Below are 23,113 nucleotides of genomic sequence, written 5' to 3'. Positions count from 1 at the left end.
GTGTTAGCTAGGTGCACTTTCACGTACGTGACGTCACTGTTGGTGGGGGGAGATATTTTTTCTTTAAGGCAAAAGGGTGAAGGCGCAGGTGGGCTTTTCCAAACTGACAAGAACCAAACCCGCAACAGGGAAAGACTACGTCGGGACACGCATCTTCATACTTTTATTTATCAATCAATCAATCAGGAGAGACACACAGTACAGAAGCTCGGAGACAGCAACCCTTGAGTGAAAAATTCAGTGGAGATTTAGCGGTAAATACGAGAGAAATGCGTTAGCATTAAGCGCCTCTTCCGGTACAAGCTCGAGTTCCGTTTGTCCACTGATGGTCTAAACCTGACTCCGGGTTGTCCACTTCCCGTATATAGTTCCGGTACAACTCAACTTTCGGTTGTGCACTTCAGGTCTAACCTGACTTCCGGTTGTCCACTTCCCGTCTATACTTGACTTCCGGCATCCACTTCCGGTCTGACTCGACTTCCGGTTATCCTTTTCCGTTCTAACCTGACTTCCTGTTGTCCACTTCAGTCTATACTTGAGTTCCGGGTCAGTACTTTCAATTACCACTCTATTCTCTCAATTAACTCTACTTTCTTGCTTGAATTGCCTTTAATTACCTCTATTCAATTCAATTACTCTTACCTCAATTTCAAATCATTTGCTTCCATTTAGATTTACCCTGGAGTACCCATGGAGTAACCCTGGACATCAGTGGCGTGCACTTGGCGCTTTTCTTTCCTTTCTGAGGGCCACCGGCCTCCTTCATGAACTGTAGGGATTTCCTTCCCTCGTCATCATTTCATGTGAACCTTTTTGGAATGGGGTAGGGTCCTGCACTCAAGGCAGGAAAACATCCCACGTCATCTTCATCGCTGAGGCTTCACCATCTCTCTCTCTCTCTCTCTCTCTCTCTCTCTCACACACACACACACACACACACACACACACACACACACACACACACACACACACACACACACACACACACACACACACACACACACACACACACACACACACACACACACACACACACACACACACACACACACACACACACACACACACACACACACACACACACACACACACACACACACACACACACACACACACACACACACACACACACACACACACACACACACACACACACACGCACACACACACACACACACACACACACGCACGCACGCACGCACGCACGCACGCACGCACGCACGCACGCACGCACGCACGCACGCACGCACGCACGCACGCACGCACGCACGCACGCACGCACGCACGCACGCACGCACGCACGCACGCACGCACGCACGCACGCACGCTTGCATACAGCTTTTTCCAGTTTGACGCTCCTAATGCTAACGCACTAAAGGGAACATATGTGCCCAACCAGATCCTGATGGGTGGCAAGGGGGACACTGATGAAATGCTCCAGCACTGCCCTGTTGTGACAATTTCTCTGACTCCTTCCAAAAAATTCGATTGACCGCTTTACCCTTTATCAAAGACAAGGATCGCATGGGAAATGGGGAGAGGTAGAATATTGTTGCACAGCTTCAGGGTGAGCCATAAGCTCCGTATTCTTAGATAAAGAATTAGCGCGCATTCTATACTCAGGGAGCCTAGTGTTTAAGCAACGTCCAGTATGAGACCCCCCCCAATTGCGCAACCGTAACGTGTCGCGTAAAGGAGCTACGTTTCCAACCAAGTTTAACAATGGGGACCAAAATGTTGTTACTACCAATAAAATGTTGTCTGCGACTTTTTCGGTACATTGCGCAACAAACAACTGGCGACACCGCGTGCATAAATGGAGAGCATGGTGGTGGCGCTACCCACGATACTAAAAGAACACCGGCCACCACGCTTGAACTACTCTCCAAACACGGACGTGACCGGTTTAACAATATTTATCCATTATTATCTTCGAGCAAAAAAAAAAAAAAAAGAAAGAAAGAAAGGAAACAAAAAGAGAAGGCTGAAAAGAATCCCCAAGCTAAACACATTTTGGAAGCTATAGAGCATTCGACCCGATACAAGTTAGTGAAGTGCATACGCTACGGTTGACTTCTTCCAACGGTGCGAAACGCTTCCAAATTAACAATATAAAACTTTGAGAACGGTCTTTTACAACGGCCTCTGTCAAATGAAGCTACGTGAGCTTTTTTCTCAAAGAGGCATCTGGGAATAAAGTACGGCACCGGTTGCTCCCCTCGGCCATTGATGTCACCTTTTCGTTTGCTGCAAGTACACTGTAGGCTACGTGCCTCGCTTCGCGATACGGGAATGACGGCACCGAACAGGAGTGACGCCGTCGTCAACGGTGTTGAGGGGCTTTTTCTATAAATGTCGTCACCCCAGATGGAATTTTTACGCGTCGTATCAGGAAGGGATTCTACGACATGTTTCGGAATACATAAAAGATATATTTTTTTGTTTTGTTTCTGAAGCAGAACAAGAGGGAAAAAACGGCGATATGTCGATATCTCATAAAGTATGATATAGCTATAGAACACATTGCGCCGAAGATATGTTATTGTTTTTACTGAAGGAAGCAGAAATGCATACTGAGACCTTGGTACTGCATAGCAGACAGCGAAGCAACCGTAGCTATGAGTGACGTTCAAGCGTCCACGGGATGCTGAGACCGTAGCGGGAAAGAGTGGAAGTGGAAATTGTGACGGAAGTGAGAGTCGTGGACCGATAGCAGAAAGAACCGCACCGATACCTGTCCTGAAAAGTATCAGGGAGAATCCAGAGCAAAACTCCAGGCAGCCCTGACTTCAGCACGAGCTTGGAGCTGCCACGAGCCCGTCATTACTATGTTGCTGCAAAAAGTAACGAAGTTGCAGTCACAGTTAGCCTGAAAAAGTACTCAACTAGTCAATAGGTCTTTTTGAAATGTAGCTAGTTACAGCGACAGTAACGGCGTTAAAGTAACTTAGTTACTTTGCAGTTACCTTCTAAGGGGAAAAAGGCTGAATAAATGTAAGTTATGCAACTCTAAAAAATGTTTTAGCACTCGTACTGTCCTAACATGGTTATACCGTGTTATAAACAGATGATTTCCCATATGCCCTAACAGCATGGTAGTTAGTCTAGGTCGTCCTGGCATGATACTAGATCACAAAACAATCGAAGCCAGGGAACTGACACGTGGAGAATATTGCCACACCGGAGTAACTTAGTTACAGTTACATTTTTACAATTACTTTAACCAAAAGCGGTAATAGACCATTAACCAATTAACCAATAGCCAATAGCGGATTAGATAATTAATCAATAGCGGTTTCTCTTGTAGAAAAGTAACTAGTTACTGCAAAACGTAGATAGATACAGTTACCAGGCTGCCTACTAGGCTACCACCCGAGACTATCACGAACGAGCTGACGCTGTACGGATACGCTATCTATAACTATAGTCGTGTTAAACCTAAGGACGTCACGTCCTACGCTACTTCCTATTAGCTGCAATGGCTAGCCGCTTCACTCTACGTCGCGAGAAGTAGTGTGCCGACATTGAAACTATAGGCGCCACCCGGTGGCGCTGCAGCATAATTTCTCCAGCGGAGTAAATGTGTCAGGGTTCAGAGTTTACAGCTCGTGCCTTTCTTAAACTAAACATTGGGTAATAGCTAGTGAGGTGAATGGGAAACCCATGTAACAAAGGTAGGAGCTTTTTTATTCCCTCAACTCAATTTTCGTTCGAAGCTTGCTTTCACGATTTAACCGTGACGTACGTTTTTCATCGTTGCGGTCGATATATCGTTACGGAGAGCATCATAAGATCAGAAGTGGAACACTCTGCCAGTACACACGTGCATTAATCGCCCGATTCCTTGATCGTCATGCATTAATTAGCCATTCCGCTAATGGTAGTCAGAGGTAATGGCAGGAGCCCTGGACACTTGAAGCAAGATTGTTCCTCCCTTCCACGTGCTTTACGGAATGCTTTAGTCTGTAGCGAACTCTAAGCGCGAAACTCCTCTTTCACTTTTGCTGACGAGAAAAATCTACATTCTTGGCGTGTGGCGTTGTAGCTGTGACATAAACAGGGCCATTCCAAAGGTGACGTGACGGGACCGACCACAGGAGTCTACCACTAAGCGTCAGCTAGGCTTTTCCTGCTCTCACAAGAGTAACGCGGGCAAAGCACGCTTTAAAGGCATCAGCCGTGCCATTCTTGGGAGAATGAAGTACACGCAGTGAAGCTTCCAACTGTTTATTGACACAAGCTTTCGTGCAGAACCTGCACTTGTTCTGAAAGCACAAAAACTTGTGGTTCTGCACGAAAGCTTGCGTCAATAAACAGTTGAAAGTTTCACTGCGTGTCCTTCGTCGTGCTTGTGTATCTTGGACGCTAAACACCCCTTGGATTTACCTCTGCATTTCTGAGAGGTGATACAAAGGTAAAATGTTGAAAAAGTACTGTGTTATTATCGTACAAGCTTTCATGCTATGGACAACATGTCATCAGGTACAAAAATAATGAGGTGACATCAACATACATATTGTGGGAGCCAAAAGAACGCAAGCTACCACAACGAATGCAGAAGAAAACTGATTTATTTCGTGGCATGAGCCACCGATGGAAAGCGGGGGCGTGGCGCGAGCCTAGTCATCGTCGTCCACTACAGCCCCCCAGGAGTACTCTCTGCTGGCCGAGCGAAAAGCGTATGTTAAGGGCTTGTGATCGGTGAGTATGGTGAGTATGGTCTATAGCGTGCTTCCGTTGGCTTGAGTGCCTTGGAAAAGAACGCCAGAGGATGCAAAGTGTCACTGGACTTCTGCTGCAGCACTGCTACGACTGGAGAGAGAGGAGCCGAGAGGAGTCGAGGAGACATCGACAATCAGAACTGTTGGTGCATTTGGGCTCGGGTGGTGCAACAGAGTGGCGGAAGAAAGCAGCGACTTGATGGCACTGAAGGCGTCGGAAGCGGCATCCGACCAAACCAGGGAATATGCGCGACTGGCAGGACCGGAGCCGGTGACATGTTGGTTGCTGCCTCGACGTGATGTTTCAGATTGGTGCAGGAGCTCTTCGAGCGGACGTAGAGTGTGGGCAGAGTGGGGTAGAAACCGTCTGTAAAAATTGACGAGGCCTAAAAAACGGCGCAACGGGCGAACAGACTGGGGCTGTGGGAAGTTCACGATGACAGCGACTTTTTGCGGGAGCGGTGCGAAGCCCTCCGAGGACACGTGATGGCCAAGAAATTCCAGCGACTGCGCTCCGAATTCACATTTCGCAATATTGATGACGATTCCATGGTCGGCAAGGCGAGAGAAGAGGAGCTGAAGATGTTCGAGGTGCTGTTCAAGGCTCTTGCTTGCGACAAGGATGTCATCAATATATGCAAAGACGAAGGGCAAGCCCCGAGTGACGGTGTCGATGAAACGCTGGAAAGTCTGTGCCGCATTCCGGAGCCCAAAAGGCATGCGAATGAATGGGGTGGTGATTGCAGTCTTCCGGATGTCACATGGCGCTACAGGGATCTGATGATAGGCTTTAGTTAGGTCGATTTTTGAGAACATCTTCATGCCCTGCAGGTTAGCAGTAAAAGGAGTCTAGGTAATGGGTAGCGGTCGGGCTTGGTGACTAGGTTGAGGGCGCGGTAGTCCCCGCACGGCCTCCAGTCTCCCGTTTTTTTAGGCACCATGTGGAGTGCTGAAGACCAACTGGTGGAAGATGGATGGGCGATACCGATGTCCAACATGTGCTGAAACTCCGCTTTGGCTATCTTCAGTTTCTCAAGTGATAGCTGGCGAGAACGGGAGAAAACCGGTGGGCCCGTGGTTTTGATGAAGTGAACAACACCGTGCTTGACCGATTTTGTCCGGTCAGGAGGTTGTGTGAGTGTGGGGAACTGGCGCAGGAGCTCTGAGGTTGGCAACGAAGTTGGTGGAAGGGAAGTTCCACTGACGCCAGCAGCAAGGTGGGGAGCGGCAGGGATCGCGTGGGCCGATAGCCGGGTCTGGGTATCGACCAGAAGGCGTCGTGAGTCATCCACGGAGAGGGCGAAACGGTACAAAAAGTCTGCTCCGAGTATAGCGTGAGAGACGGCGGCAACGCGAAACACCCAAGGAAAGACTTTTCGGAGGCCAAGATTAAGGGTGAGCAGCTTTTTATGGTAGACTGGTATGGCGCTGTTGTTCACAGCCATAAGGTGATAGATTGCGTTTCCGCGCCGGTCGCTGGATGAGGCAGGTAGAACGCTGACGGCAGCTCCAGTGTCCACGAGGAAGCGAGTCTTGCTGGAGCAGTCCACAACAAAGAAAATGCGTCTTGTGGCGGGAGAAGGGAAAGCGGTGGTCGCCGTCATCGCTTCCCGGGAGCGTTTCCCGACCAACCACAGGGATACGTGCATCGCATGGCGGCCTGACCGAAACGTTCGTGGTACCAGCAGGGTGGTGGGTTCTGGTTATCAGCTGGAGAAACGCTGCGGTGGGAGTAACGCCTTGGGGAAAGACGGAATCTTCTGAATCGGCCAGAACGACTTGGGGAGCGGCTGTGGTTGTCACGGAACTGGAGCGCGGCGACTGTGTCGGAGAGGCGGTGAATGTCCGCGCGCATAGACGAAAGCTCCTCGGCGAATGTAGACGGGGCCGTTGAAACGGGTGGCTGGCAGCGGGGGTTGGCAAGGCGACAGGACTCGGACACGGCTGCTATGGGAGGGCTCGGGTTGCTACCTCCGTCACCTTGTCAGCCAGTTGTGCGAGCTGGGCCAGAGGTAAGGCAGTGGCCGTAGCGAGGACCATTTGCACTAAGGATGGGAGCCTCGACAGAAACAGTTCGCGAAGCAAGAGAAGCAGCTATGTCTGCCAATAGCACTTGCATGGCGCGGAGTAGCTGGGAGGGTCTTCGGTCCCCCAGTACTTCGGAGTGCAAAAGCTGTTGGAGGCGCGTTCGCTCAGAAATGGTGGTGCGCTGGAGGATTGAGCTCTTCAGATTGTCGTAGGGATTCTGCGCCGGAGGGTTGGCAATGATGTCGGCGACATCCATGGCGATCTCGGGGGGAAGGGAGGCGAGGAGATGACGGTACCTGGTTACCTGGGATGTTATACCAGCAAGGTGAAATTGTGCCTCGACTTGCTGGAACCAGATGAACGGGCTGCGAGACCAAAACGGTGGTAAGCGTATGCCGATATGAGCCACGCCCGGTTGAAGAGGGGTTGTAGCCGGCGTCTGTGAGGAAGGCTCGTCTCCAGAGTGCATTGTTGAAGGGCGAAGCTACGTTCGGGTCACCAGAATTGTGGGAGCCAAAAGAACGCAAGCTACCACAACGAATGCCAGAAGGAAACTGATTTATTTCGTGGCATGAGCCACCGATGGAAAGCGGGGGTGTGGCGCGAGGCTAGTCATCGTCGTCCACTACAATATAACAGTGGTCACAAACATCGAGTTCCTCCGCCACGACGGCAACAGTCGGGTCGCAGCAGTCGCGTTTTTCGGCAGTCGTTTTTAGTTAATAACACCGTTATTATATCCAATGCTTGGTTCATTACTGCGCACGGTGAACGTATTAGCGTCCAGGAATGCATTACACATGCTTACAGAGGTTTTGAGGATCTCATCGTGGTCCCTTAACACGGTTTCGACATTTCCCGATTGCCATTCCTGGGAGGCTGTAAAATCGAATTCGGCCTTTCTTTTTCTGGCAGAATATTTCGGAAAAAAGAGGGCTGGTTGAAGCAGCCACAGTCGATTCCATCTGTTTTGTGAAGAGAATTGCCTCAGGATGAGAGCCGCCGATATTTCGAACACAGACTGTTCTTCTTCTAGGCGCCGTCCTCATCATTGGCATGATATTTAAAAGGTTAGGTATGACGTGTTAAAGGTTCATGCGAATTGTGGGTCAACAGCCCTGGGGGAGAATATATATATATATGTTACAAAAAACTCTTTGTTTTCTCTGAAAATTTCCCGACATAACCACTAATATCCTGATCTTTCGGAATAGTCGCCCATCCATGCCTGTTGTCCCGTTTGTCCCGTTGCTCGTGAACTAGTCTGAAACTGGTCTGGAGCAAAGATGACTTCATACACATAATCCCATCCACACTATACTTCGGCCCCTCTCTACCACCCGGGTTGTTGACCCACAATTCGCATGAACCTTTAACACGTCATACCTAGCCCTTTAAATACCACGCCAATGATGAGGGTGGTGCCCAGAAGAAGAACAGTCTCCGTTCGAAATATTGGCAGCTCTCGTCCTGAGGGGAATCCCTTCATACTTGCTTATCGATTCCCTGGATTTCTACCCGTCTAGCATGTCTTTTATGTATTCTTTGTCGAAGGTCCGTTTGTCCCTCTTAGGGATATAAATGCAGAAATGATATGCCGGCAAATCCCCGTCACTCCCTAACTAGAATAGCCTTAGCGGTTCCTTACTCTCGCTCTCTCTACGTTTATACTACGAATTTTTCTTTCACGTCCAACCTGGAAAATCATCTTGAGACACTAAATAACGTTTCTGTTTCTCACTTGGCACGTATGGCATTATTTTTAACGCAAGTACGCACTGATACCCAGTCCGACATGTATGCCTCATATATAGAGCGGTACGTATTACAACGATGTGACGGAGTTCAGGTGCACTACTGGTGGTTTCCAAGTTGAGAAGTGGTGCTACGCATGCTGGGTCTTCGAACTCCCGGTCCGAAATTTCGCTCAGCTGGAGCAAAGCAAAACTTTATAAACTCTGGTTTAAAGAACAACTAAGGTGAGTTCGCCTAGGAACGCCTGCCCCCCCCCCCCCAAAGAAGTAAGGTGGTCTAACAAATACTTCGCACGTAGTTTTCTAACAACAGAGCTAAGATTTCGTGACACCTCGTGCAGGTTTCAGTTTCGTTGGGCGTGCGCTTTGAATTCGCGATCTTTTGCTGTGCGAAATGTTCTGTTACAACGCCGTCAATTTGTCGTTTCACATAACAAGTAACATCGTAAATATGGCACAACAAAATATACAGGCAGTATTTTACGCTACAATCTTCCGCACTCTGAGGATAGTACGCATGTAGTCGTTTCCTTCTAGTTTGGGATGAAGCTGTGATTTCAGTGGTATGCTCTTCACATTACGAGTTGATAATCTTATCACAGATACGCACAATTCAACATGACAAGTACACGGCACGGCGTTTGGTGACAAGTTCCTACACCCATTAGTTCAATTTTCGTTTGCTCTGATGACATCTTTCCTAAAGGCGCAGGATCCCTGGGTACACGATACAGTTTATGTCCTTTTCCCGCAGAATTAGCGCAGTAAAGCGCTAAACGTCCGCTTATTTTACGTTATTCTATTCTATTTTACGTTGAAAACACGCTGACGCTATAAGACTCCAGCAGAACTTCGGACCGAAAGCGTAACTCCATGTCACACTGCAACTTCCCTTACGTCATTTTGACAGGAAGTTGCGAGCCACCCCTTCGGCGCTCCATAAGATCATAGTGTAAAGCACTTACTTACCCACCATATCTGGGTCACTCATGAAACAAGCTTAATCGCTGCGCATAACTTAACCACAAGCTATAACAGATTTTATGCGCGTGCTACTAACGTCGACTACTAACGTCGACTACAAATGCAGTACATCGACGAAAGTCGTTTACCGCTTGTGGCACAGCAACACAGGTAGTAAAAAGCACTTCCTGCACGTCTAACGTACGTGCGCGGTCGCACCATGTTCAACATCATGAAGGACAGCTTTGTCGGTACCATATTTTACAAGCCCAGAGGTCCGTGAGTATGCAGGTTAAAGCGGCGCACAGCTTAAGCGTTGATTGAAAACAACTCCTTGTGAGCACGTCCGCTCGGATAGGGTGAGGGGAATGTGTAATTATGTGTTCGTGTTTTTTGTTGTTGGTTTTTTCACATGTGTAGTTGCAAAACAGGCTATAGTATTGCCAGGGTGGCAGGTACCGGATAAAAGTGTCGCGACCTTTATTATTTTATTGGTCCTCGCTTGATTGTCCTGTAAGTCGGCAACAATTACATCCGTGGCTTAAACGCGTACCAGCAGTGTAAAGATGGCGGCCCTGCTTGCGATACGGAGCAACACCGTTCCATCACCATTTACTCGAGTAATGTGGTGAAATTAATACAAGTTCATCCAGAAAGAAAAGCTCGGTAAAACGATTCGTTCCCCTTTTGTTTATCGATACCATTGCGATGGGCTTCATCACGTTACACAATAATATATACCATAATATACATAATAATAACCATTGTTCCTTAGTGCAAGCGGCACCGACATCTTTACACTAGTGCTACGCTGTGTCATGTCGCGTTCTTGCATTGTACTGCAACTGGACACTCTTCATGCTACGGACACCAGTCAACTTACGAGAAACTCGAGCTGTGTTTCCACTTTATTCTATTTCTTTCCTTTTTTTTTACATTTTCCTTGGAAAATGTAAAAAAAAAGATTATTTTACAGATTACTCTGATTGCTTTTTAATTTTTGATCACTCAAAGCAATTACAGTGACCTAATCTGAGCAATCTAGAAAGATAGAACATCCAGAGAACCGGTAAGACAAAGTTATGGGAAGATCCTCCGGACGAGCGTCCCTTATATTCCGAACAGGGACTGTGCTACTGTGCTTCTTCTTCTTCTAGCAGAAGAAGAAAATCTCTGTTCGACATATCGACGGTTCTCGTCCTGAGTGTCATCCCTTAATTTCAGCACTAGCTTGCGTCTAAACCTCTTATGTATCCATCAAGATGCCTAACTAACGACCTGTCCTTTGCAGGAGACATCGTACTCCGTCTTGGCCACGACGCGATACGATATAAAGGTTCAGATACAAATAACGATACATCCTCCGTGCTTATCGCTCACACGAAACGCTGCATCGAGCTTATCAGTCAAAACAGGCAGCTTTGTATCAAATATGGCGTATCAAATCAGCATCATAACCTGATCAGTAACGGTATTTCGAAACACCCAGGCAGGTAATTTAGTCTAAGTACAACGAGTGAAAAAGAGAGTAAAATTATAAAGCAAAAGCAAAATAACATATCTTTTCAGCCATAGAGTATATGTAAAAGAAACGATAACGGAAGCGTGCTTTCCAGGCCGCCCCGTTAATTTAATTGATCGCTCGCCTCAGAAGAAAAAAGAAAAGAAAGGAAGAGAGAGAGAGAGAAAAAAAAACGGGAGGAAGGCTAACGCAGAGGTGATATTAGGGCTAGGCTAATATAACGCCCTACTAATCAATAAAGCAGCCAAGATATAATGCGGTTACACCAACGAAACCGCAGTCACGTTTTTGTTTTCCTCATATCTTTTTTTTTTTTTTTTGCTTTCGCGTAGTGCACGTTGGACGATAGACATCCCTCGTCCGTTTCTACACGCGTTCTCTCCGTAATATTACGTATACATAATCGTGGTAATGATGATATCAACCTACAGGGTAGGTGATTAGAACCGCGCCAATACTACGCCACATTATCCCGCGAACAGGCTACGCCATGTTTGGTGCTCTAAAGGGCAGCCGAAGTATTCAGTTCCCCGTTATCAGTGTTTGCAGTGCGCGTTTTACATTATTTTAGTCACTATTGCGTTTTACATACAAAAGAAGGTGCGGCACAAATGCTTACATGAGACGCTAAGATCATTCTAACTTCAACAAGAAGAAACACAAAAGGAGATGTCACATTTGCCGTACTCGAACATTTTTATTCACTGTTGGCGCCGCGAAGCAACTGTGGCAATGAGCAGCGTACAGATGTGGACAGATGGAGTGAGGACAGCAGGGAGGTGTGAAAGACAGGGGGATTAGTATGCGTCCTGGGCCGACGTCAGGGGGAACCGTGCCGACATTCGTCCTGCAAGTCTGACGGAAAACACGGGGATATCCTCAGACAGCACAGCTGGTGGTAGGACTCGAACCCACCACCTCCCATCCTTCAGCACGAGCTTGGGTGCCGCCAACGAGCGAACTCTTTTAGGCACTCGAATGAGCTGCCGAGGTGTACATGATCCTTGTTCAAGTACTTGTTTCTACAAGTACAGTTGCGTCTCAAGCACTAAAAAAATTCACTTGCGATTTAGCGGTAAATGACAGAGAAATGCATTTAATTAACCCTTAATTAGTCTCAATTACTTTCAATTACCCTTTAATTACCTTAGGTAACCGCAGGTTACATGAGGTAGTCCTGAATTCCCCGAATTACCTTTAATTATGTTTACTTGCCTGAATTACTCTGAATTCCCCTTTAATTGACATTAATTACACTTAATTACCTGCGGTTACCTTCGGTATTCTTTAACTTCATTTAATCTTTCTCTTAATTACATATATCTTACATTCGTTACCTTTAAACACAGCTTTCTTGTTTTTCCAATTTGACACTCCTAATGCTAACGCATTAAAACTAATCTTGTAACATCATCATTCGAGTGCTTATGAGTCCATAGAAAACTATATTTCCCTTCGTTGCCTAACAAGTACAGCTTGCGGTCCAATCGCTGCAGTTTCCTAGACGCATGTACGCACGGCGGTATACATTTCCTGAATAAGTACCGAAAGAAGCCCGCAGTTAGTGGATGTCTAGACATTGATTTCTCCTCTGCCGTAATCTGGTATCTGCTATAGTGTAAAGAGTCTGCGGTCGTGCAAATACAAGGCAACAGATTGGGAGCATAGTACTGTTTGTCGTATGATGCCAATTAGAGTAAGCGAAAGACAAGAACGCACACAGCACCGTTTTCTCTGTATGGTTCTTTATTGGGCATGACCGTTGACATCCTATAACCTTTGTATTGAGGAACATCGTACACGATGCGGTTATTAGGGAGCCTAGAGTACAGGGACAGGCACAATAAAGCAAGCTGCCAAATCAAGGAGTAGCAACGTGACGTCGGCAACTTCAAAGGATTGTAAGGCCATTGGCTTAAGGTATTTGCAGAACAGCTATCGTGTGCGCCTTTCGATCGTCTGTAACTTCCACATGAATCGTTTCCTCTTTTCGTGTTCTCGCAGTAGTCCAGTAGCTACGTTTAAAACAGCGATGTGTACTGACATACAGGAAGAAGTGTAACAAGTTGCAGAGCGTGTTGGTTTTCATGAAAAAGGCAGACATACTGAAGGCAGATGTATTTTTGATTCAATTGTTGGCATTCAGTAAGCAGAGGTTGAAAGTTGCGACATCGTCTGCCTCGTCTTTTGTGTGTTACGTCGCGTCTGTCAGCAATATGTACCAACTTGTCCGGTCTTTGTTACAAGGCAGACATGGACGAATACAAACAGATGTTCGAATCTGTTTTACGTTTGTCTGTTATGTATCATGTGCTAGTCTGTGCGTAGACAGAGAATTCTGAAGTCGCAAAACGCAGCCATCGGAAAAAGGCATGTTTCGAAAATACAGCGGTTACGTAAACCGACTGTCATGCTGAAGTCCTGTCATGCTCAACTTCAGGTTTTCGACAGAGTTTGGCGCGAGCCGAGAAGACAGCGAAACACATCACCTAGCGGCGGAAATGATCTCCGCCCAAAAAAAAAGAAAAGGAAAGACAAAACAACACAAACCGCAAACATTCGCAAGCCATAAAAGAGCCGTGTAGAGTAACGCCACCGAATGCACTGTAACGACACTGGCGACGATTTCATCAGCGGTGTAGAGATGCTTGTTGCGTATGGAATGAACATCATCTCGACGACCGTGCCCAATGGCGGACAAGAATATTTCATCAAGCGGGCCCTTTAACATGGGCGAGTGTTTTGGAAGCAAATACTAAAAAGCGAGAGATGCGGGGGGAGGAAATGGTCCCTTTCATATAGAGAGCGGCATTCCCAAAATTCTTGAAGCGCACATGGGCTCCGTCCGTGATGGGAGGCAGCGACGCCTCTGGAGCACTTCCAAACTACGATAGAGATGGGAAGGAAATGCCAGCGGGGAAAAAGGACGACGTTTGTGCCGCCGTTGTTGTTTTGCTTTCAAGCGCGTGCCCTCCACGCAAAAGCTTTACATCATACGCAGGAAAGGGCCACCTTTCTTTGTGTCTGGCAAGGTTATTTTCCTCGAAATCGATGATCGCTGAAATACGGAACGGGCAATGTCTAGAAAAGCAACAAATGCAAGCAATGGAAAAAGGGAAGAGTAAATCAGAGTGGCGATCGAAAATTATATGGAAGGGGTAAGCATCTTTTTAGCTCAAGGTGGCGGTTATGGACCTTTTCCTTCCATCGTTTACATGTGTTCGCTGTAGCTGCTATTTTTATTGCGGCATGTCGGCCGAAGTAGCCAGCTTCAGCGTGGAGGCTGACTTCTCCACACGCCATTGAGCACCCACAGTGATCACGTGACGCAGAGAATCGGCACAGTGAATATCGAAACTCATACAGCTCTGACATCATACGGTAGGCGTCAACGCCGATCAGGAGGCCGCGGGAGAGGTCACGTGCTTATGAGAACCAATAGGGGTCGCCGAGACTCTTACTCCTCTGGCGTCACAGCTCGACGCCGAACTTTGTTCACAGGTGTGTATCTCACTAGCTACGAAAGGTACAAATACAATTAATTTTTTCTCGTTAATCCAGAGCTGCGCAATGAGTGCATGACGTAATAAACCACATGTATCGAAGTTTCACAACCCCTTTAAGTGCACATAGGTGAGCATAGTCTTTGGTGGAGATAGAAACAATCGAAACTCGGACAAACTCTGATGCCCACGACACGACATCCACACATATATATAGCAACAGGGTGCTGTTCCCCTTTTCCTGCACACGGGAATTTAACGTCAAGCGCCGTCTATAGCAGGTTGCAAAGACCGGAACTGAAGTGGCACGTGTGCACATTTTTGTAACAAGATGGGCTTTGTACCTGCACAAGGGGGGGGGGGGGAGGATATGTTTATTGAAAAAAAGAAGGAACGGGCACGTGGGCTGCCAACGGTTCCCATAGTCAAGGCAAGGTGATAACTGTCAAGGGCTCCAATGTTGTCAGCCTCACAACAGTACCGCTCAACCAGGCCACAGGTTCTACCAACTAGTTGAGAAGGATTAGCCTGTCACTTCACCACTGGGGGGATTTCCTACAGCTGAGAGGAGGATACAGCCCGTCAGCCCGTGTTGTGGTTATCAAAAGTGTTTCACAGGAAAGCTACCACGAAGGGAACAAAAGCAATGCGGACAGAAGTGAATGCCGCTGCATCAAGTTGATGCCTTCTTTCGTGTCGTGTGTGCACGCATAGCGGGGTCTTTTGTATATCAGGTTATCAATTTAGAACATTTTCGGAATGAACTTGGTTGTGCCGTGCAGGTATCGTACACTGGAATACGCTCTGCTACTGACACCTGAACATGAGCAAGATTGAGAAGCTTAGAGAGTAGAACTCGCTACTTCCGAGTTCCCGCGCGGCTCTACATTCTATAGCGTCAATCCATCACAACGTTTGGTGAAAGCGCTGAATAACTAAATAAATATTAATAAATAAATAAATATAAACCCAGAAAGGTCGGTACGTTATTTTTGCCTCAAATCAGTTACGCGAGAGTTTTGGTGGTCCTAGTTCGAACAGAGTATTTCAGAAAGGGGCTCGGTTTTTAACTGTACCTAACAACGCGTGGCATTTATAAATGCCGCATTTATGGTTGTTTAATCTGCATATCTACAGAAATTTCAGTTATTAAGGTTTGGTTCGATAACTGAGCAGATACAGCACAAAGAAGTGCACTCTAAGAAAAAAAGGAGTAATTTTATTCCTTTTGGGGACTAAATGCACTAAATGAAAATAAAATGGACTAAATGCAAATATAGTCCCTTACGAGAGTAAACGCACGGGAGTAAATGAATGTCACAGAGAGGAGACTGCATTTCGCGCTCTGTTCTAAGAGTCGCAGGTATATAATTCGTGTGCATGCATGAAAATACTTTGAATCAGACCGTCAACCGTGATATATCGAGTGATATAAATCTTGCGACATACGTAGAGCGCAATCTGCGAAGAGAGAGGCGCTGTTTTTTACTCTGTGTTGGTGAAAAACAGTGAAGTTGGCTGAGTTATTCCAGCCTTATGCCATCAAAATGACCCAGAGCACATATTTACGTAGACCGTTGTATTCCGAAGACCATTTGTGAAGTTCAGTGCCAATTTGCAGTCCCGGGGAGTAAATGTCGGGATTAGGGAACTAAAATGGGAAAGAATCGCAGTCTAGGGGACTAGAAGCTGCAATTGCTCCCCATTTTACTCAGAGTGTGGGGAAGAGCAGTTTAGCATGCTTTCTTGGTCCACAGTGAAAAGGGATCGCGCTTTTGAGTCTACTGGTGGGACAAATGTAGAAAAGTTAAAATGATTTATGTACCGATATTCTTACGTTCGTTAGTATCGCCACAGGCGATGAAACTCCCCGTCCATCATCTCCTAATAAAGTTGTTGTTGTTGTTGTTGTACGTTCGTTCTTCGGCTTTCCTGACAATGAATACAACGCAAATAAATCCTGGTGTCATTCGTGCGAACACGATGTTCTTGTTTTGAATATGTCCATCTCAATCTGATGAAAAATATTCAAAAACTGCGAAGCAAAACTTGTGCAGGTCTACAATTCAAAACTTTAGTAAAGCTCCGTACACATCCCCGCTTTCATTAAATAACCTGCAATTGAAATCCCACATTTCCTCTAAAGAGAGCGCGCGAAAAGGAAGCAACACCGTTGGTGCCGTCTTGTGCAACCTCCTGTACAGAGTTTGCCACGTCATTCTTCACTCTACCCGTCCCATCCCACGCACCCATTTATCACGCTCAGTCGTGTTCTCCGCTCTCTCTGTCGTCCGTTATAATTATTCGCCTCCAGTAAATTAGGGATGCAGCAAGGAAACAATACATCTGCCGCACATTCGTTAAAGAATGTCCCCACCCCCCGCCACCTCCATGAAAACGCATTATCTTACTCCGCATATTACCAGAAGTGCGAGCATTAGCATAGGATCAACAAGATGTCGCAATCGTGTTGGGTAAAACGCACATGGGGCATTTCAAGGTACTGCGTGCCAAAGGACAAGTTCTGCATAAAAGCGAATATTTATTCTGCAGGTGGAGTGGTGTTATCAGAATCGCACATAGAGAATGGAGTCTCAACGAAACTTAATCGATCAACTTCATTGTCTGGTGCTATGTAACTCAAACTCCCGTTGCTCACTCCTACAGCCGGTGTGTCTACTAACGCCACAACACTACACAGCTAACGCCGTCTTGATACTCGGTAGATACTATCTAGTCCACTCGAATACTTGCTGTCACCTTCATTACCTTACTGCACCTTCATTCGTCGATGAACAACGATGAGATTAATAATATAATTATACAATTAAGAGTAGATTTAGTAGTAGGAGTATTAGGAGGAGGAGGAGTAGTAGATTAACCTTTTCACTGCTCCCCTTTGATGTATGTTGCAACTGGAGCCCGTAGCTTTACAGGACTACTGCGACCTCACGACAGTTTCAGCGTCGCACTGCCGCCTTTCGGGCACTGTGTGGAGAACTAAACGTATCAGTGTTGGTTACAGAAAAGTCAAGCTGTTATTTCGATCCGATGTTTCACTCAGCTCTCCCTCGTGCTGTGCATAGAAAGCTGAGCGAACACGAAGAAAGTACCAAGTTGAGCTACGTACGAATTGAAGAGGCTGCCAGTGGACGAGTTTTCTTGTATACCGTGCTGGCGCCGCGAATCAACTGTGGCTATGAGCTACGTACACATGTTGAACGGATGGAGAAGACAACAGGAAGGGGTGAGGGCCAAGGGTTGAGTGCGCCCCCCGGGCACACTTCAGGGGGAACAGTGCAGACATCTGCCTGGATGTTCTGCCGAAAAACCCAAGGAAAACCTTACACGGCACAGCCACTGGTAAGATTCGAGGCCACCTACTCCCAGTCTCCAGAATGACCTTGGAGGTACCCGCGATGATCGAATGTCGCCATCCACTCAGCCATGTCGCTGGTGCGGTACAAGTTCATCATAAACGTCGCATAGAAAAAATAAAAATAAAAGAAATATCCTAAAAGCGAAGCCGGGGGAAAGGCGAACAATTTACAACGGGTTCGAATAAATCGAGCCTCTGAAATATTGCCCGGGCCTGGCACGCATCGCTTCCTTATATTTCATTCTCACAATCTGTTGTCCACACCGTCTTTGTGCGCTGACTTCTGCGCAAGGTTTATCTAGATTTAGGCGATGAAGAATTGAGATATTTCCTCGCTATCTTTGTCCTCCTCAACACTGTGTCCTCGGCTATAGCTCTCATCTATTTCCTCGCTCGCAACTTCCTCGTGCGCGAGATTTTCGTCCCGGTTTATTTTATTTTATTTTATTTCTCTCCGTGCGAGCCTGTTCCGCGGCCATTTTTCACCGCTCTCAAGGCTGCCTTTTTTAATTCGCTCCATTTATCTATTTAGCTGCCTTAAGATGTCGCCAAATATTCGAGAGGATGTTGGTAGACCTGTGTAAACGGACGGTCTTGTATGAGCAGAAGGGCGCGAAAATGGAGGGCAATATTGAGACAATCCTCTCGAAAAATATGCCCCTGGTGGCTCCGTTTGAGGACAGACTCTTAACCGTAAAGTGGACCTTGCCTCATTTCTGGGCATGACCAAAAACGAAACGTTCGGCACATTCCGTATGCACAGCCTTTGAGCAGAATTCCTTTAAAAATGGAATGTAGCTACCATAGGACTAATGGATTTTACTTTTTGGGTAATTTCCTCTTCTAGATACGGAGAAAAATTACGATTATGGACGCACATATACCGTACGGCATTGCTTAAATATTCATATTAACTAGAACTCTCCATATACAGGCCACCTACCTACAGTTTAGGCATCTGCGATTCTGTACAAAGTGTGCAAGAGGATGCACCCGTTAAGTCGTTAGTGCACAGCAACAGTAATCTACACGCGGTTTGGAGGGCATAAACGATGCTGTATGCACTTGCAAATTCCTGATAGAATTCCTGATAGATTTTAGTGGAGGTTTCATTTTCCAGAAGTCAACAATGTCCCGCACTTTTTATGCGTGACCCACAGAAAAACTTTTCGTTTACATTCCATTTCGTCGTCCAAACCGCTGGGACGGTCCTCGGTAGCTCAGTCGGTAACATGCTGGATTGGTGAGCTCAAGATCCCGGGTTCGATCCCGGCCGACGGCGGAGCAATGTGGGAGAGGTAAACATTGCTGCCAGCACCGTCTGTCGGAGATTTCCGGCGCACGTCAAACGGTGGTCCCAATTATCCGCAGTCCTACCCTGCGGGAAGTGCAACATGTCGCCACACTGGGCAGACAAACGTTACGTGTAATATCACGGTACCGTTACTTTATTATATCGCTGCGAGATTGATCGATAGGGGGCGACAGTGTCACCTTTCTAGTGTGGATAACATGGCGGCCGATGTTCGGAGCTGATGGTTGTTTTCCGTAATTCTTGTGTATATTCAACGGAATATCACTTGTGCCGCGATGGCACGATATTGTTCGGTTCCCCAACGCTCCATCTACCGCACTGAACGCGGAATAAACGTGTAAAAGCAAACGACGCAAGGAAGCTATCCACACTACGGTAGTTCATCGTTTCTCCGCAGCGCACTGACACCGTTCGATCAAGGAGCTGACGACACCAGTGTGGCGGAACGGACAAATTCGCGTGGCAGATCAGCCGTCGGTATCAATATCGTGTTAAACGATAGCTTTATGGGGTCAGCCAACGTGTAAGTCCGTCCGTGATATTGGACAGCGCTAACCACCACGAGAAGCCATGCGACCACGTGACGTGATCACGTGATCTAACACGTCACGGCTCCACAGCGGTACTGCTTTTATGTGCGTTTGACACAATGCACATAGATGCAGTATTTCAAGCATGTAATAGATGACGTGACAGAAAGGACCATAGAATATATATACAATGCTCAATGAATCCTGCAACGATATGCAACACTACAATCTACAATATTACAACGAGAATCAGTAACACCGAACCTATGCAGTAACACCGAACATTGTGCCTCACGAAATTACTCCGCGCAGGGTGGTTCCAGAACTTATAGTGGCACCGCACTGTCTTTCTTTCTTTCGTTATGGGAACTATAGGAGAGATCAGCCTAGTCAAGCTGGCTTGCTACTCCCTACTGCGCAGCGGTATAGGTAGACCAGCTCGATTTAGGACGCACGGAATGAGACCAACATATTTAGAACGCTGAGCATGTTTTGTGCTCCACACGTGGAGGAAAAGGGGATGAAACATAAATCGTGCAACTCGGGGATCAAATAGGTTACTCCTTATATCTTGTATTGTTGATTTATCAGATGAAATCGTCTATATAAGACGTGAGGTTACTACTGCGCAGCAACAAACCTGCTCAGCAGTTTCAGGCGTCGACGTATATTGCCCAATGCATAAACAAGTGAGACCCCCGTGGTAGATAGAACGGTAATTTTGAAGGCCTTTGCTGCTTACTCGTCAAGGTACTTCAATGTGATGGCTACCTGCATTATTTATCAGCAATCACGATTGTGAAAACACTGTTATTCTTTCGTGCCGTGCTGAACTGCTGACGATTCTGATGAGGCTGTACGCCACAATTGTATCGAGTTACTGGTATGGCTATCATTACGTAGCAGGCTAAGTATTACCAATAGGTGTTAAAACCCCTGTCACTTTCCTAGGGGTGCTGATAATGACTATACAATCATACTAGCAACCGTTTTTTTTTTTTTTAATATTCTCCTTGAGTTGCAGTGTACTTTTCATGACAAGGCATACACTGTTTGTGAGAAACCACGGAGTAGAATGTGCCTCCATTAAAAATGTTACTTGAGCTTATGTACTCGATTTTGTGTGCCATAACAATTCGTCACAAGCACATGAGCCAATATATATCTTAAACAATGTGGCGAGACTGACTGACGACGTTTCCAACACGATATAGAAAAAGTACTTACGGTTTCCCTTCAGGCAGTTAGACTTGCTGACGTTTTCATGTTCCCTGCAAAAGACACGTGCACGGTAAGGACACATTTCAACTCCACCGTTACTAGGAAGCACTCCACCACAATAATACCAACGCTCATCCGAAAACTAGAGTGTACCGAAAGTGTGTAGGCAAAGGTAGTATGTTGTCAACATTAAATTACCTTATTGGGCACCATTTGACACAGCATTGTTCGTTGTTCCCTTCTAAATGCAATTGCAACTATAAACTACGAGAGACCTGATTTCTCGTCAACTGTCTATAACAATATCCTAATTAAAAAAATTAAGGCAAAATAAAATCAGGGTCTTTGTTTCTATTTAAATTCAAACGATAACGAGAACAACTTCTGATACGTTTTTTATCATTTGCAGTTTTGATGTATTGTGGCCGAAACATACATTTAAAATACAAAGAAAAATCGCGTCCAATTTAGGATTCCACCAAACCTTCTGAGCACGGAAGCTTGCACTATGGGGTCCACGACAGTTGCACTTCACAAGCCACACGCGCCTGTACACATCACGTGATTTTCGATATTCGCTGATGCAACTGAGCACAATGGTACAATAACTAAACATCCTGGTCCTTAGGCTTCAGAAAAAAATGGCCCGCATCTTCGGGCATTGTACCAAACGTGCCACTGCTGTCACTGCTGGTGTGTCACTGCTCTCAACGACGACCACTCAGACGCATAACTAGTCTGCATCGATGTAGACTAGGCGAAAGACGCCTGAATAACGTCTAGGCGGGAATTGGAACGAAACTTAACATGGCGGCACTTCCGGTTAGACCGCCAAGTAGTCGACTTACCGGAGTATTGGGACACAGCCTATGAGACGCCCGCACGGCATTCCTTTTCTCTAGGTCGCGCGCTCATTGGTGCTTAGGGAGATACGTTTCCTCGTTTTTTCGGAGAGGGAATTCCTGCATACTCTCAACATCGGGGGTCTGCTCTCGTCATGTATACTGTCTAATAAAATGACATTATAGTTTCGAAATCGACTGGAATGGATGACCATCCCTTCCAATCTCAGTAATGGCTAATTAACTTTTTAAGTATGAAAAACTGTGAAAGGAAAGTTTAAATGCGGTAGCTCCATAGGGCCGTTGTTTACGGTAAATTTGACTTTATAGTTACAGTTACATTACGGTTACTGTAAATTACGGTAAACTCTTTGAAGAAAGAAAAGCAGACTGGCGATCACGTGGTGTATAAAGCTATGAACGGACATACATAGTGGTTAGCTCTTTCATGTTTTATTTTTAATTTCGTGTTAGCGCCGCGAAGCAACTGTGGTTATCAGCGGCGCACATGCGTGGACAGTTGGAGAGAGAACAGGGAGTGCGGCCTGGGCCGACTTCAGGGGAACCTTGCCGACGTTTGTCTGGAAAGTCGGACGGAGAACACAAACCTGGGAACAAAACCTGAGATAGCACAGCCGATGCCAGGATTCGAACCCGTGTCACTTTCCAGCCTCGCGTGGAACGCGATCGTCCTAGCCACTATACCACGCGAGCTACCTCTTCTTTTTTCCTTTTTTTTTTAAATAATTCTTTATTTCACGCAGTTATAGTGCAAGACGTAGATGTCATTTACAATGCAAGATGCGGTATGTGATTAAGAGGATTAAGGATGACCGGTTGCACGCTATCGCTTTAATATACGTCCGCTACTGCCTCTTGACGTCGTCACAATCATCCCACCATCATCCCTGTGTTACTCTTACTTACTACATGACGTCGACAAAAGGATCTAAACGCTTGACGTGACCACGAAACACAACCACATTAATAACGACTAAGCTCCCGTTCGTCCTTCAGATTTCGAGCGCAGCCCCCTGCCATACACTGTCGCCTTCCTTACAACCAGCCAACCAAAGCCCGTACGTGACCCGGAGAATGCTGCGATTCAGTTTCTCGACAACACGGGCTACTTGATACGAGGTAACTGATTCGCCTAGAGCGCGCACAGAATCAACCATTCGTTCACATTGACCGACGAGGATAGATTAAATTCATCTCGTCACAGCATCGTGTTTCGCGAGCGATCGATTGCACGCCGGAAAACGGGTCCAACGATTAAAAGCGTCGCCAGAAAAAGCAACACCACAGGAAATGCAAGCCCTCGGCTGGGTTGTC

At 46.5% G+C, this 23,113-nt stretch overlaps 1 protein-coding gene across 3 annotated transcripts in view; it reads right to left on the bottom strand.

Moving 5' to 3' along the window:
* LOC135394082 (alpha-2C adrenergic receptor-like) overlaps nucleotides 1-23,113 on the bottom strand; it is a 380,096-nt gene that overhangs the window by 253,128 nt on the left and 103,855 nt on the right. For all 3 annotated transcript variants that reach the window (XM_064624563.1, XM_064624561.1, XM_064624564.1), the window contains exon 3: nucleotides 20,943-20,986. The gene's annotated coding sequence lies outside the window, so the exon portion shown is untranslated. The remainder of the gene's footprint in view (nucleotides 1-20,942; nucleotides 20,987-23,113) is intronic.

The sequence above is a fragment of the Ornithodoros turicata genome, chromosome 5 (assembly GCF_037126465.1).
Source record: "Ornithodoros turicata isolate Travis chromosome 5, ASM3712646v1, whole genome shotgun sequence".
Lineage (NCBI taxonomy): Eukaryota > Metazoa > Arthropoda > Arachnida > Ixodida > Argasidae > Ornithodoros > Ornithodoros turicata.
This window is presented reverse-complemented; position numbering and strand designations above follow the sequence as displayed.